This window comes from Cupressus sempervirens, chromosome 11 (assembly GCF_028749045.1).
Source record: "Cupressus sempervirens isolate cs-2001-9-10 chromosome 11, ASM2874904v1, whole genome shotgun sequence".
Classification (NCBI taxonomy): Eukaryota; Viridiplantae; Streptophyta; class Pinopsida; order Cupressales; family Cupressaceae; genus Cupressus; species Cupressus sempervirens.
Window position 1 is genome coordinate 137,838,311 of NC_143128.1, and position 18,277 is coordinate 137,856,587.

Sequence of the window (18,277 nt, forward strand, 5' to 3'; positions counted from 1 at the left end):
AATTTATGTGAAAAAATGCTTCATAGCCAAAGGTTCTGAGAAAAGAATAACTTACCTTCTTACCATTCCATGCCTCCTCTAGAATACCATAGCCCAAGGGAGTAGAGGGACCTCTATTAATCAAATATATAGCAATATTGATAGCCTCCACCCACATGTGTAAGGGAAACCTAGCATGCAACCTCATGCTTCTTACGCACTCCATTATAGTCTGGTTCATGCATTCAACCACTCCATTTTCCTATGGAGTCCTTGGAATAGTTTTTTGTCTATGAATACCATTAATGGAGCAATAATCTTCAAATTCATGACTGCAATACTCACCACCATTATCAGATCTAAGACATTTTAATTTCTTACCAATCTCATTTTCAACCAAGCATTTCCATTTCTTAAAAGTTTGAAATTAATCAAATTTCTGTCTAAGGAAATAAACCCATACTTTTCTAGTTGGGTCATCAATAAATGCAACATAATAATGAGAGCCACCAAAGGAAGATACCTAAGTTGGTCCCCATACATCTGTATGCACAAGCTCTAGTTTCTCCTCTCTCTTTTCCTTCCCAGTCTTTACAAAACTCACTCTCTTTTGTTTTCCATACACACAACTTTCACAGAAACTCATATTAACACATTTCAGTCCTGGTAAAACTTTTTTTGAATGAAGTACTTTCATACCTTTCCCACTCATGTCCCCAAGTCTGTTGTGCCACAATGTTGTATCAGAATCTAGAATAGCTATTTGTTCTCCATGCTCAACTACAACAATTGTTCCTAAACATTCATTTTTCTCTAAAACAATCAAAGTAGAAGGAACAATAGACCTGTACAAAGATATAATTTGGCTACTTTCACACCTTTTGCTACTACAAGGGAACCTTTTGAAACCTTTCAATTTTTATCATTAAAAGTAACTACAAAACCCTAATCATTGAGTTGCCTTGCTGAAATTAAATTTCTACTCAGCCTTGGAACATGTCTTACCTCATGTAGTAGCCAATGATTCATATTTTGCAACTTAATCTTAATTTTTCCCTTTCCAACAATTTGATAGGGTTCATTATCCCCCATATAAACAAGCCCAAAATCTCCTTGGACATAATCAATGAAATACCCTCCATGAGGTGTAGCATGAAATGAAGCACTAGAATCTAAAACCCATGAATCATCAACACTTTCTAAAGATAGAAGCAAAGCATCCTCTTTTGATTTGTTACTTACCACATTTTCCTCCTTGTCTCCATCTGATTTATCTCCTTCATTTTTCTTTCAATTCTAGAAATCTTTCTTTTTATGACCTATTTTCCCATAGTACCAGTAGTCACTCGGTCCTCTCAATTGAGACCTCTTCCCCTTTGACTTTCCTCTTGATTACCCACAATTTCTAGAGTTACATCCTCTCTTAGTCATTCTACCCTTGCTTTGTGCATTCAAAGCACTTTCTAATGTAGATCCACCTAAGGATTTCCTATGAGTTTTCTCACTCAAAACAACAATGATCACATCATCATATTTTAAGGTACTAGATCAAAGAACAGAATTACTCACTGCCATTACCAAGCCATTCCAACTTTCAAGCAAAGAACACAAAATCAAGAGAGCCCTAATTTTTCATCAAAATTGATGCCCAAAGAAGATAACTAACTAGTAATAGTATTAAACTCATTTAAATGATCTACAATAGATCCACCTTCTGCTATTTTCATATTAAATAAATGCTTCATGAGAAATACCTTGTTTGAAGTGGAGGGCTTTTCATACAGTGTCACTAGGGTTTTCATCAACTCTTCTGTCGTCTTTTCTTTTGTACTATTAAATGCCCCTGATGGTGCCAAGAATAACCAAATGCTTCCAAGTGCCTTTCTATCCAAATGATCTCATTCATCATTTGACATGGATCCTTGATTCTTGGCTTTGCCTTCCAATGGCTTCCATAAATCCTTCTGATAAAGATAGTCTTCCATTTGCATCTTCCATAACTAGAAGTTTTTCCCATTAAACCAATCAACCCTCAGCTTACCCTCATCTACCATTTCTCCCACTTAACCATGAGACTTTCATGTAGAGGATAACTAAAAGACAACTAGGCTTTGATATCACTTGTTAGGATAAAACCACGGACAGAAATAAAAAGTACATTCAAATATAACCAATAACACAAAATAATACATCACACAGAAATGAACACAAGGCACCAAGATTTAACATGGTTCACCCAATCCTTGAGCTACATCCACCAAACTACAAGTCGAATATTATTACAATCCATTGATTACAACCTGATTACAATCTGTAATCCCTTACAGCTCAATATCACCGCAAGAAGCAATTTTGCATCACAACATAATGAAAATACCTAACCCTAAACCCTTTTATTCAAGTACTTTATGCCATTTTAGGGTTACAACATTTTGGCCATATGTCAGTCATATGTTGGCTACAACGTTGACCATGGCCCAGTATGAAGTATGTATAGTACTTTCCTAATTAGTCACCACAATCTAATAATCTCCCACTTGGGGACTGATTAGGCTCCACACTAAACAACAATCTTCCACTTGGAGATGGGTGATGGAATCAAGATCAACATGATGGAAAACAATGAATCAAGATGAATCTTATTGTAAACCCTAAGATCTATAGTGGTGATGGAAAATGGTAAAGCGAGAATTGTTTATTTAAAGAGGTAGAGAGGGCAACAAAATAACCAAGGAGTACAAATATATGCAAAAGGAACACAGAAAGAGGTGGATCAAAAATGCACAAGTGTGTGAATGAATACAAAGCTAAAGGAGAAACCTTGCAAAAATGATGATGATATCGATAAGGGAATCTAAGAAGGAGACTTAAGTGTTTTTGAAAAGGGTGGACTGATTTCTTAAATGGTTTCCAAGCAAATCAAGATCAAAGATGACAATGGAAGGCTTATCAGTGAGTCAACATAATTACTGAATGAAGACCTAAACCTGTAAAAGTGAGTTATAGTCACATAGATCAAAACCTACTATTTTCTTTCTAATCATTGTAAATAGTTTGTATGGAAACCCTTTTAACAAAGGTTGACCTATAGTTATTTGAAAACTTAATAGTCTGTATAAGGATAAGTGCATCAGGTTGTAGTGCCAAAAGGGGGGTATAAGTGGCCTTTTTCTTTTCTTTCTAAAATCAATAATTTCTAAACTTCGACAAGAATTTGAAGATAGTTAAGCTCAAAATTTTAAGATAGGACAAAAACAAAAGTACTAGTCCTTTCAATCTAGTTTCTAAACTAAAATTTTTTTTTAGAATGGTTTAGTTTTAGGTCTTCAAAAAGGGAGGCCATAGAAAGTGGTACTTTTTTTTTCAGAAAAAATAATAACATAGTGCAAAAGTGTGCCCCCCCAAAAAATTTAACTTTTTTTTGAAATTTTGTAATCACTCTAGTCAAAAGTTACCTAACTCTGTGTAGTTTCTCCTAGATTGTTTGGGTAATTTAATAATGTGATTTTTTAAAAATGATTTTTGTAATTGGACACATCCCAAAAATGTGAAATATCTATGTGCTACCCATCAAAATGATTGAAAACTAATCTAAAAACAAAACTTTTTTTTTTTTTTGAAGTGTGTAGAATGGAGTCTAGTTTCTAAAAAACTAAATTGTTTCAAAATTCGATGAACAAGCTAAAATGTACACTCCAATTAGTACACATTGGTTTTTGACACAAAATCGACATAAATTCAAAAAAATTATAGTTGAAAGAATTCAAATAGTTCAAATTTGAAATAAATTATATGGTTATATACATAACATAGAGATCTACGATTTCATGTAACTTAATTTTATCGGTACTCAACCAAAAGGAAACCTGAAGAAGAGAATACAAGAAAAATCAATCATTTTTTGTATGTTTTCCACAAGAAATGTCTTAGACTAATTTATCGACTCCAAACCTTTGGGTTGAATCCCCATAACAAATCCAAGGCTTAGGATTAGTAGAATCCAAAGCTTTAAATAGCATGCATGCACAAGCTACTTAAATAAATTTTAAATTTAGGCTTACCTAGTGTGTACACGCTATAGTGTGCATGCACTTTGTAAGCCTAAATTTCAATAAAGAGGGAAGGAGAAAGGTAATGAGAGAGGGAGAGAGGGTAGAGAGTGAGAGAGAGTAGAGGATAGGTAGAGAGTAGGAGATGAGAGAGGGTGGGATGGAGAGAGAGAGAGAGAGAGAGAGAGAGAGAGAGAGAGAGAGAGAGTGGGAGAAGGTGGGATAGGGAGGGAGGGGGTAGAGAGAGAGAAAGAAGGGGATGGGAGGGAGAGAGAGAGAGAGAGGGTACAAGATGGGAGAGGGTGTGATAGGGGGAGAGAGAGAGAGAGAGAGAGAGAGAGCTAGATAAATATGGAGGTGAAGATCAAGATAGATACATGAAAATATATATGGAGAGAGAGAGAGAGAGAGAGAGAGAGAGAGAGAGAGAGTAGGGGATGGGAGTGGATGGGATAAGGAGAGAGAGTGGGGGGAGAGGGATGGGAGAGGTGTGTGTGTGTGTGTGTGTGTGTGTGTGTGTGTGTGTGTGTGTGTGTGTGTGTGTGTGTGTGTGTGTGTGTGTGAGAGAGAGAGAGAGGGTGGGATAGGGTGGGATAGGGTTCTATAGTGCATACAAACTATATGAAAACACCAAAAAATAGTTATAATAAAAGTTTGGGTCCCTATTGTCCCATATTATATTTTTTGTCTATTGTTTGTTCTGTTGTTTTGATAGAAAACATAGGTTTCATGTTGTTGGAAGTTAGAAAACACCAAATTCAATGATTGGATACACTATTTGAAGGCTTTTTGAACATTCTTTCATGCTATTAGAAGCTAGCAAACACCAAATTCAATCATTGGATACACTATTTAAAGGCTTTTTAAACATTCTTTCATGCTATTGGAATATAGACAACACCAAATTCAATCATTGGATACACTATTTGAAGGATTTTTTTAACATTCTTTCTATAGACAAGGTTAATGCAGTAATTATTAAATATTATTTGTTACTATAGAGACAAATTTCATTATAATTTGACAAGTTGTTTAATATATAGTGAATTCATTGAAAGTTGTATGTTTGAATAAATTGTAATTTGGATATGTATTTGAATGATTTGTAATTTACAAATTGTAATTAATTTAGATGTTTGAATAATTTGACATATAGAAATCCTCATCATACCAAGGAAGAAACCAAAATCTCAAACAATAGAAGAGAGGGAGAGAGATTTGGCAATTGAAAGAGATAAAATGAAACTACTACATGAACAAATAAAATTGTAATGCAATAATGAAGAATTTTCTTTTGAATAGGAACACAAACCACTGATACAAAGAAACAAAGAAGAAGAATTGGAAAGACAAAGAGAAGGAATGAGACACTTAAACTGAATAAGATAATTGAATTGTGAAGCTACACCATCTGCCAATGTTGGAGTCATATCATCATCTCATGTTGAAGAGATGCTAATTTCTACATCCAACAATGTACACATTACATCATGTCATGTTGAAGGGACAACATCAACATACCAAGTAGGTGATATTCCATCTTTTGCATCTTATTGCCAATGCAGATCACCTTAAGTTCAAGGTATGCAAAACATGACCCAACCTTATGTTGATGTTCAAAATGTTGAGGGAATGGAAGAGATTATAACACCTTCTAGAATTTATTTTAGAAGATCAAAATATTTGATTGATATTAATACTAAAATTTTGAAATCAATGCCTAACAATATTAGTAAGTGTACTTGTCAAAGAAAATTTAATTGTATGTGGAGATTATTCTTTTAAGAATTAAATATTATAGGTCAATGCCAATTATTTGTTGAAATGATGAGAAATTTTAAATTTAGGCCTGCCATAAAGATTCTTGGGCTAAGAATGATGGATGATTCAAATTTTAAAAATATTGTAAAGAATCTAATGAGTGCATATGACAAAGTAGGTTCTAAATCAAGCACCAAAGGTAGTAATATCACAAGATGCATACTTACATCAACAATAATAAGTACCCTAATGAATAAATATTGAATCATGAGAAAGACAAGAAAAATATTAAAAATCGATAGAGGTACTCTAAGGAGAGCCATGGTAAGGCATGTAAGATTGGAAGATCCATCAAAAAATGAGTTATGGACATTTAGTAGTAGACTACTATGAAAGGATAAAGAAATTTGTGAAGCTTTGAAATCATTTATTAAAGAGTTTTTGACAAACAAAATGCATGTTTCCCCTAATAAAAGAGATGTTGTAAGAAGAAGGATTAGTAGCCAAAATTGTGATCCACATGCGAAACATTTTTTGGACTCAAGTCAGACACAATTATTTGCAAAATTTATTGGTATGTATCTTCAACTTTGAATAAGTCAAATATTTTTTGAGATGGGTAAACCTTTTTATGTGAAGATAAATCACACATGCACAACTTGTTGTTGTAGGATACATATTGAATTTTCTAACTATTTTGATGTTTTTAGGAATATATGTGTGTTTTTTCATTCTAAGTTTGTTTTGCACTATTATGACATGAATGAGCCACCTATATATTCAAGAAAATTCATATTTAACATTTTATGTTAAATAGGGGATGGTCAACAATTTTATATGTCACGCTTGGATGATACATGCTTATTTTCTAGTTCTGTGCAGCTTTTATCAACTTGTGAACATATGGATAGTACACATGCAATTGGAAATGAAATATTAGATTACATAAACTATAAGAAAATGACATATGCTCTAAAAGATGGGAAATAGGGTAAAAGATGTGATTTAGTCATTGAAAAAATTTTATTGTATAAGTTCATGAATATTTTTGTGAAAAGATTATTTACAATTATGCAAGGCATACACATAGAGCTTGATGGCTAGATTTTCAATACAAGTTGTGCAAGGATACATTTCCGCTAGATACCATTGTTTTGGTTGTAGACTTTGTAGAGAACTACACGCTACAAACACAAAATGAAGTGCAAGAAAAGTATTATACTTCACAACATGTTTCCATATTTGTTCACATAACATTCATGCATTCCCCTATGAATATAGAGGATGACACAAAGATATTGAGGGTGTAACATTTTTACATAAACGATGATCGATCACATTCTACAGAGTTTGTACATGATTATTTTCAACTATTTTATTACAATTTGGATAACATAGGCATACCATATTGTGAACACATTGTTTGGTCAAACAATTGCACATCTCGATTCTAGAGCACATAGATGTTTTATTAGTTGAGTAGGATGCACAGGTTTTCTAGAATTCAATATATGTGAAATTTCACAGAGGTTGGTCATGGAAAGGGAGAACATAATGGTACAGGCCCATGCATCAAAAGAGCCTTAGCTGATTAAGATCTAAAGTGAAAAGATGGAGCAACATTGATAAATGTAAAATCCATCATCTAGTGGTGTAACACTACAATGGGTCTAGGTAAGGAAGGTGAGTCTATGGTTAGTAAATTTTTTTAGTTGATAGATAGTACTAACATTGCACCATATGAGGATTTTTGCACACAAACATGATCAAGTGAGTTGAACTCTTTTAGAAGCTTTGATGTAGGTTCATGGATTATCCACACATAAAAAATGGCATGCTATTTTCCATCATGTATAGAAGAAAATTGGGATGAGCATGAGTCGACTAAATGAGTGGACAAATGGCATAGATAGGTTTTGGACCCAATTGACACCTATCATCCCCCATAAGCATTAGAAATGGTAGAGATGGATTCATCTATAGAATTTGACTACTTTTTCAATCTAGTGCAACTTGGTAGTGTGTGTGTGTGTGTGTGTGTGTAACTTTATAACTTTTACCTAAGTATTTTCTAAATTAATGATTACATTTTGTACATCTATTACTATAGGCCATGTTTTTGTTATTATTTCACCTAAAGACAATGAAGAAGGGACATATTATTATTATTTTTGTTGTGTTCAAGTCAAAAAAATTTGATTACTTGGTTATAGATGGTGAAGGTTTAGAGTACCATATAGCTACACTGGTTGTAACCAACACATGGCTTAGATGATATTCTATGAAGAACCCTAACTTGTGGTTATTCAAGGATTGAAAAACAAAGAGAAAGATTCTTCATCATTCAAACCATGTTATCACATCAAATTTCCACTTGATAAAATATGGTGGAAACCACACAATTAGACTCTTTGGAAGGTTTGTGATTCAGACCATGAGGCAATACTTGAGACATTTAAATGTAGAGGAGATCCAGTTGGTTCATTAGATTGAATATAATTATAAAAACATGGAATACTAAATTAAAATATATTAATTTTTGGGAAACTAAGGTGTTTGGCTACCTAATAGGTCTTAGGAATCCTAACTAGGGTCCTAGAATGGTCCTAGATGGACCCATTTGATCAAAAGATGTAAAGAGAAAAAATTGCTCAAAAATTGCAAAGTTGCTTGAGCAGCTTTTGCATTTTTTCCAAAAAGTTACAAATGATATCTTGGGAAGTTGTAACTACCCATGGGTGGGTATCTGAACATGGAGAAGCATATTTTTGAAGGTTAGAAGGTTTTCAGCATGGGGAAGCACTCAAATTCCTAGGTTGGTCAAAAGTTGCTCATGAGTAACTTTTGCAATTTTTGCAAAAAGTTACAAATGATATCTTGGGAAGTTGTAACTACCCATGGGTGGGTATTTGAGCATGGGGAAGAATATTTTGGAGGGTTAGAAGGTTTTTAGCATGGAGAAGCACTCAAATTCCTAGGTTGGTCAAAAGTTGCTCAATAGGTTAAAATTTGTTAGGGATGGGAAACTAAGTTATTTGGTTCCCTAATAGGTTCTAGAAATCTTAACTAGGGTCCTAGAATAGTCTTAGATGAACCCATTTGGCCAAAAGATGTAAAGAGAAAAAAATGCTCAAAAGTTGAAAGTTGCTTGAGCAACTTTTGCAATTTTTGCAAAAAGTTGCAAATGGAGGTTTGGGAAGTTGTAACTACCCATGCTTGGGTATATGAGCTTGGAAAAAATATTTTTTAATATTAGAAGGTTTCCAATTAGATTTCACACTCCTTTCCAACCAAGTTGCATTTTTTTAGCAACTTTTACAAATTTGCACAACAAGTGCAACTTTTGAAAAGTTCACGAGATTTCACTTCTAGGACTTGGAAAAGGTTCTAAATTATTAAAAAAAACTAAAAACACCTAATCCTAGGCTATCTTTACCAAAAACCCTAAAAGACCTAATTTTACCTAATTAGAAACTCTTTTTGATATCTTGCACAAAGTGGCCTAGGCATACATATCTTGCTCATATCTCTCTCACAGTTCATCATGGGATCAAACTGTCTACTTCATTAGCTCTAAGTGGCTATGTAAACCCTATTCCCAAGGTCATCTTGTCCCATTGACCACTCGAATGTTCTCAGGCACACTAAACCAAATTGACCTTGAGAATCATTAAATGCCATAGGGAAATGATCTGTGATGAGGCATATCATGGAGCTTGTGTGAGGTATGGATACAATTCTAGGTGCTACAAGATCATGTTATTAATAAATAAAATAACCTCTCTCTCTTTTTGGAGATTGGATTCCATTTTGATTTTGTGGTCCCATCTTGGGTGATGATGAAACTTGTACTATTGACTAGTTCAAAGTTACCAACTAGTGAATCTCTCTAACCCTTCATCAGGGGATTAAACTATATATTCTATTAGCTATAGGTGGTTGGGTAAACCCTAGTCCCAAGATCATCCCATCTCATTGACTTCTTGAATATTCTCAAGCATGCTAAACCAAATTGACCCTAAGAGTCATTAAATGCCATAGGGTAGCAATCTTCGATGGGGCATATCTTGGAGGTCATGTGAGGTATGGATGCAATTCTAGGTTCTATATGATTGTGTCTTCAACACCTACAATAATATCTCTCTTCTTTTGGATATTAATTTCCATTTTGATTTACTAGCCCCATCTTAACTGATGTTGAAACTTGTAGTGTTGGCTAGTATAAAGTCACTAACTAGTGAATCTCTTTAACCATTCATCATGGGATCAAACTATTTGTTATGTTAGCTCTAGGTGGCTAGGTAAACACTAGTCCTAAGATTTTCCTATCCTATTGACCACTCAAATGTTCTTGAGCATTCTGAAACAAATTGACCTTAAGTGTCCTTAAATGCCATAGGGAAATGATCTTTTATGGTGCATATCTTGTTTCTCCTATGTGGTATGGATGCAATTCTAGGTGCTACAAGATCATGTTATTGACACCTAAAATAAATTATCTCTCTTTTTGGAGATTAAATTCTATTTTCATTTTGCAACCCCATCTTGGGTGATGCTAAAACTTGTAGTGTTGGCTAGTACAAAGTCACCAACTAGTGAATCTCTCTAAATGTTCACCATGGGATCGAACAGTCTATTCCATTAGCTTTAGATGGTTGAGTAAACCCTATTTCAAAGATCTTCCCATCCTATTGACTAGTTGAACATTCTTGAGAATGCTAAACCAAATTGACCCTAAGAGTCACTAAATGCAATAGGGCAGCAATCTTTGGTGAGGCATATCTCATACCTCATGTGTGGTATGGATGCAATTCTAGGTTAGTGCAAGAGAACCACATCCACCTTCAAATTTAATATCTTTAAATTATTTTAGAATTTCATTAAAATAATTTTCTATTATTAAAAAGATATTGGAATGCATACAAAATGGGTTTATTTGCTACTTGTTACCAAAAGGCCAAAGGCAAATGTAATTGATCATGGTAGTTTAGTGGTTTGTAACTGTCCAAGGTTTGATGTTAAATAGACATGACTATAATGAACTGAGGGAGAGAGAAAAAAGGATTTAAAAGAAGATAATTTATAGTGAAGTGATAGAAACTAAATGTGGATTTTGTGATACTTTTACCTAGCATGTAAGACAAAGAGAATGATGAGTTTGATATAACCAAGTTAATGTTATTATATCAAGTAAACAATGTTACTATTGTTGGAACAGTAAAGGTCTTGAGCCTCTAATTCAATATCTTGGAAGATAATAAAATGATAATATGAAAATTTGTGGAATACCATTGATGCCCTCTACATCAAATGGTATCAGAGCTAGAAGCTCTTAAGAGTGTGAGGATTCAAACCATGACCTAACCCTAGGTTGGGTTTATTTCATATTCTTGTTTTGAAGTTTTGGTTGCAAGGTTGGTGTCAATTTTCTTAGCTACAAGTGGGTGGACAAAAAGTTCTACAATGTGAACCATGGGATGGTCTTATGTATCACTAATAGACTAGGGGGAGAGGCATGAGGGACTCCTAGGTGATGGACATATGTGGTATAGATGAGTGGATTGTTAAATGACTAAAGCACCATTAAAGGTGACCAACATAAACTCCATGGATAGGAGTCAAAGTTGAAAAGAGATAATAGAAGTAGGGGATGCATTGATCTAATGATGATGAAGAGGTGAAGATTTTTCTCATTCTCACTAATGCCTTTTCATGAGGACATGGGAAATTTTGGGGCTGGGGAGTATGGTGCATGAGCAGTACCTCCACCTTTGAATTTAATATCTTTATGTCATTTTAGAATTTCATTAAAATAATTTTCTAGTGTTGAAAATATATTGTAATGCATACAAAATGGGTTTATTTTCTACTTGTCAGCAAAAGGATAAAGGAAAATGTAACTGGTCATGGTAGTTGAGTAGTTTGTAACTATCCAATATTTGATGTTAAATAGACATGAATGTAATTAAATGAGGTAGATATTGATAGGGAGTTAAAAGAAGATAATTTAGCGTGAAGTGATAGAAACTCCAAATGGCTCTTTGGTCACAAAGCCACATTTTTACAATTTTTAGATGGTTCATAAATGAAAGTGTATGTTCATAGTTACTTGGTGTTTTAGTTTTCTAAATCCTATCATTATTGATTTTGGTTATTTTACGTATACATTTGGTTTTGGTTCCCAATTAAAATACTTTGGTGAAAGAACATAATAAGATTTTTTTATAGGTTCCTAGTGATTGATAGTCAACTTAATGATTATGTTAGGAATAATTATGCATTATTTCTTGGTTGGTTACGAGTACATTTGCATGAAGAAGACATCATATCATTGAGTTTTCTTGAAGAGTAGAGAGTTTATTTTGAGAGAGGAGACCTAATAGCATTGGAGGAAGAAACAAATTTTTTCTTTGTTGATTTGTGATTACATTTTGTGTTTGTGAAAAGGTGGTGGTCGATTATGAACACCTTACATCTGCACACCCTGACCATGAAATTCTTGAAGGAGAGGCCCAATAATCAGAAAGAAGATTGGTGTAACTTGGATTGAGAAAAGGAACTGATCTCTATAAATGGTTGATAGTGACAAGAAGGTGTCAATTTCTTGTCAAGTTTCATATCATTATGTATTCATGGTTGAATTCGGGTTGATGGTTTTGGATGTGCATTTATTCTATGTTTATAGATATTATATAACTCGATAGGAGATTGATCTCAGCGAGAGATGGCATGTGGATATTGTAATACATAGATTTGTGGAAAATGATAGAACTTGAATACGTGCTAGTGAAGATGGAGCATATTTAAATGCAAACTTTGTGATAGTTTGATTTGGCATGTAAGATAAAGAGGATGGTGAGTTTGGTATAACTAAGTTGATATTATTATATAAAGTAAACAATGTTTCTATTATTGGAAGAGTAAAAGGTCTTGAGCCTCAAATTCAATTTCTCGGAAGACGATAAAAAGATAATATGCAGATTTTTGGAATACCATCATTTCCCTTTGCATCACAGGTGCTATAGGATGGTGTTTCCAACACCTATAATAACCTTTCTTCCTTTTTGGAGATTGGATTCCATTTTGATTTTGCAACCTCATCTCGAGTGATGATGAAACTTCTAGTGTTGTCTAGTACAAAGTTGTCAACATGAAATAACTCAATCCAAGGTAAAACTTTGACATTTAATGCAATTTCCTCTTTGGCCCCTCTCACAGAGATTGTGCTTGACATTCTTGTAAGTTATCTTATTTATATTCTATGAATAAATTAAAAAAATTATTTGAAGTCTTCTCATGCTCTAAAGATAATGTATATATAAACTCCTCAAATTTTTATGATGATAATAAGATTCAAGCTTAGACATTTACATAAGGCAACCAACTCAAGCATCAAACTTCAATGTTAATTATATAACAATAAAAATAATTCAAGTTTCATTGTTCGCATCCCAAAAAAACTCCAAATAAGTTACTAATAATCAAAATTACTCATAACTTGTACAATTTAAATACAAATTAATATCTTAGCCTTATTCACATGTCAAAAGATAGTATCAAACCTTACTATAATGTCTCCTACCCTTATTTTGTGATGTAGGGAACCTAGGTGGAAACTAGATATTTCATCTCATCCAAAAATGCAGACTTGTGATAGAAGGTAAAAGAGTGGTCATAAATCTAATTTTTAACATGTTATTTTTTTATGGTAACAAGGAAATCCTTGTTTGTAAGGTCAAGGAACTTGAGGTTACCTATAAACCCAAGTTTTCGTAGTCCTAAGGATTTTTTTATTTTTGTTGTTTTTGTTAATAAATTGAACCAAGAGGGGTTTTGAGATTAATTAAACCTTATATAGGTCCTATTTTTTGCCAAAAACCACTTGATTAAGTTCTAAGAAGAGTTAGTACAAAAATTGCATTTTGCAATAAAAGTTGCTGACAACATTTTGACAATTTTATTATTTTTTGGAAAACATTGAAACTAACCCTGTAACAAATCAAACCAATTGGTAATCAGTTGGAATGGATGTCAAATTATGAAAATACCCTCTATGAAGGTAGAGGAGACATAAGATGTATGTTCAACAAATTTTTAATACCAAATATACAAATTTTCTGAGAAGTTGCCCGCTATACGGACTTGTTTGGATTGGGAGGCCAAATCTAGTTGTTTCTTTTGAAAAAAAAATTTCTCTAGATTATAGTACATTTTGCTTCAAGTTAATTTATTAAGTTTCAAGAAATTTGGAGAATTTTCTTTCTAAGTAGGTTTCAAAACCCTTAAATTGACGGTTTCAAACAAGTTGTGGCCCTAACCTACATTTCTATAGTTGGTTTTCAATGGTCTTCTAGGATTTTCAAGGTTAGGGTAGGTAGATTAAGATTCCTAAGTTTCAAAATTTTCTCAAATGATCTAAGGTGTTAATGAGCATTCCCTAGTGTGAAAATATGGTGTTTTTAGTCCTTAAAATGTTGAAAACTTGGAAAATAGTCATTCCATATTGGGAAAGGTGTAATAAGACCCTCTATAATAGAAAACCAACCCTAAGAACCGATTCTTGCACATTCCAAGTGTCCTAGGCTTGATTTGGCCAATTAAGTCTATGAGGCTTATGTAGGTTGAGGAGTGCTAGAGTAACTTGGGGAGTTGAAGCTTTTTAGTTTTGTGTAACTTCGAAAAGGGTATCCAAATACCTTTTTTTTTTGCAAGGTTCAGCGGAGAAAAAAAAATTGTTGTCCCAAAACCACAAAAGGGCTACAAGGGCAATTAGGCCTATTGAGAGCAATTTTGGAAAATACATGTTAGGAGAGTAAACTAGTTGTGGAAACCTCATCATTAGGTGTTCCTTGAAGTGTCTAAGGTGTTGGTTTGAATAAAGAAGTTGATTCTGATCCATTTCTCAAATTTTCTCATTTTTCCCTTATTGCTTCCCATGTCTTGAATAAGAAAAGTGATCAAGTAGTTTTTTGAAGTTGGGTAGAAGTTTGTTTAGTGTTGTAACCAAGTTGGAAAGAATCTTTTAAGACACTTAAGAAGATACAAAAGGTATTTTTCCTTAAAAGTTTCCTTGTTGGGAATCCACTAGCTTTTGGTGGGAGTACTCAACATCATTTTGGATGAAAATTACATTAAAATGAAATATATGAAATACTTAAAACATAAACAAGAAAAATAAGAAATATATTATGATAACTAATACTGCAATACATGAAAAAACATATAATATATTATGATAAAAAATAATGTCATACATGAACAAACATATAATATATTATGATAACCAATATTGTCATAAGTCTAATAATGCCATGCATCAAATATATGTCATACATCAAATATAAAATGTCATATATAAATCAAATGTATGTCAAATATGTCCACTAACATAAAATCCAAGATATATGTCCACTATTTCCTATAAATGTATGTTTATCCCTATATCTTCTCCTTCCCATGAGGGGAAGGAAGAAAATTCTAGAGGTCTTTGATCATTTCATGGAGGAAGATGATGGGGATGATGGGGTCATCCTGACACACTCACCCGTCCTCTTGTTTAGGCTCATCTCTAACTAGAGCTAATACAAAAAAATTATATATGAATAAATTATTATTATACATTGAAATAAAATATATGTACACAAAAAATTAGTTTTTTTTTACCACCATCAAATAGTCACTCTATACATCCACCTCAAAGGCTCACGGACAATTAGGAGTAACCTACAACAATTCAATCAATATAATCACTTGATCATACTTGTAAATACCATCTAAAATTTCAACACTAACTATTTTAAATAATAACTAAAACTATGAAAACTCTTTCATACCTTGGTCAATGGCTTTAAACTAGCCATTGCAACAACAACTCCACAATCAATGGACTGCCAAAGTTGAGGAGTCTCAAATGTCAACAACTGGAAATCATACAATATAATTGACATGTAACACGAAATATGAAACAAATATAATAAAATGAAACAAATGTACCTCTACGAAGCTCGTATCATGCCTAGGCTTAGAGTTCCTTTTGAATGTCGATGCTCTAGTAGAGAACTAATACACATGGATAAAAAGAATTTGTCAATCCCTCATATGATTACTTAATAAATATATGTATTATTTTAAATGATGAAATTAATACATACCTCTCAACTCATCAACAGGACATAAAATGGGGTTGGTGAATCTATACTAGGGGGCCATCAACACTCTTACCCTAATTTTTGAACAATGTCAAGACATGCTAATTAATTATTCATTCATTGTAAATAGAAATGTGATCAAATTAGTTTATTATAATTGTAATTTACCTATGTGTCAATGCCAAATCTGTCACTTAGGAAATCATCAATGACTAGCCCATCATCCATAGTTTCTCCAACATGACTTCCAAATGTGCATAAGGATCCACATGATGCGCACATGTGACCATGATGTAAAGAAGACTCCTCCTCAACTAATGGACTGGCACAATGAATGAGGATCTATGCTAAATCATTAATAGTCCCTAGAGTACTAGTCTCTACATGTTCCTTTACAGCTAAAAGAATAATGACATGCTCACCCTATGGCTTGACAATAGGCCCCCTAACTACATTAGGGTCACAACATGTCCCCAACCTCTCAAATGATGACCCCCCACCTCTACCCTAAGAATCTACCATATCAAAATAATTGGGGATCTTCCCAAGGACTAATTCACAATACAATTTGTTTAAGATATACATTGGAACCTCGTGATTATTACAAGGAGGGCATCAAAGACCATCCACCATCTATCCAAAAATTTATTTCTAATATCATCTTGTTAATTCATATGTTTAACAATGTCTTGCTCTCTAGTATTTTTAAACAATGCACATATGCTACCTTTCGCTATGTTATTTTTTCTTACATCTTTATAGGATAATTTGTTTGCATAATATTTTTGTTGTTCTTCTCTCTTAACATTCCAAATGTCCAACTAACGACTAATAGAAGCTACATGGCTCATAATGGACACAAGGAAGGATGTTAATTGTGCTCCCGTGGGATTATTTTTCTTGCAAGATTTCAACCTACCAATGTTTTCTTATAATTCATTTTTCCCTCTTTCTATCTCATTCATTATATTGTCTTGGGTGTTAAGAGGAGGTCTTTCAATCGGTCAAATTTGCATAATTTCTTGCTCTTCTTGTGGAGGGTTTTGATTTTGATCTAATAGAGGGTTATGATATTGATCTTGTGGAGGGTTTTCATTTTGATTTTTTTGATCGGGCTAGGGATTTGGTGGTTCATTATTCACATTTCCTGATAAGAAATCAATTTCATTTTAAATAAGTGAAAAAATTTGAAGCAAAAAAATGCAAAATAATACAAAACAATGCAAAAACATACAAAACAATGCAAAAAGAAGAATAGAAAACATACTTGATGATACCAATCTTGATCTTTGGCAATGAGGGGGCATTTTGAGGAGGAGAGTGAGAAAATTCTTCAACTTCTACAAACTATTTGTGCACTATTAAGGGAAAAAAAGGCACCAACAAAAAGAAAAAAGGGAAAATGTAATGGGTCACGGGTTTATAGCCCATTTATAAAAAATTTAGAAAGCACATATGGGCTTTGTCTTGGGCTCCACAAGCCTAAGGCTTGTGGAGCCCAAGCCAAAGCATGAGAGCACTTTTTTCAAAATTTAGAAATTCTAGTTGTGTGTCATCTTTTTGGTACCACAACTTGGTGCATTCACCCATAAATTGTTTCAAGAGGTGACATTCTAAATGGAATGTTAAAAATCTTTTGACAAGGTGACTCCCAATAGGGTTATTAAATCCTTTAACAAGGTCACATTTAATAGTCTTTTTTGTAACCTTTAATAGGGTTGGCTCCTAATAGGGATCACTTCAAAAAATTGAAAAATAGTGACATGTTGCTGGTTGTTTTTTCCAAATTGGGTTTCCACATAAAATCCTATGTCAAAATTTGTGTTGAATGTTTTATATGTTTTACATTTGATAACATTTCCATTATGCAAAGAAAGTTATGTTTAAGATAGTTTTACAATAGAGACAAGGCAATAGTGGGACAAGTAAACCAATGAGTTTTTGTGTTTAAATTCTTCAAGTGGTTCTTAAGGACCTTGAGTAACTTATTCACCCCCCTCTCAGTTAATCTAAACATTTCTAACAACATAGAACTAGATATTTCAAATCAACCAAGTATGAAGATGATTCCATTCAAGAAGGTATGTTGTTCAAAGTAATTTAATTATGTATACTGAGGGAATCTATGAGTGTTAATTTGATAAAGGAAAAGCACAGTACTAACTTGGTTAGAAATTTTGTTATTAATAAGGAATTTAGTTTTCTGAAGGAGACATTTTTGAAAATGAAAGAAGTAACTATGAGGGGAGGGGTGAATTAGTTACAACAAAAAATATAAGTCCCTTAGATGTCAATACAAACTTCTTACTTTACAAATATAATCATTTCTCTACTTGGTTA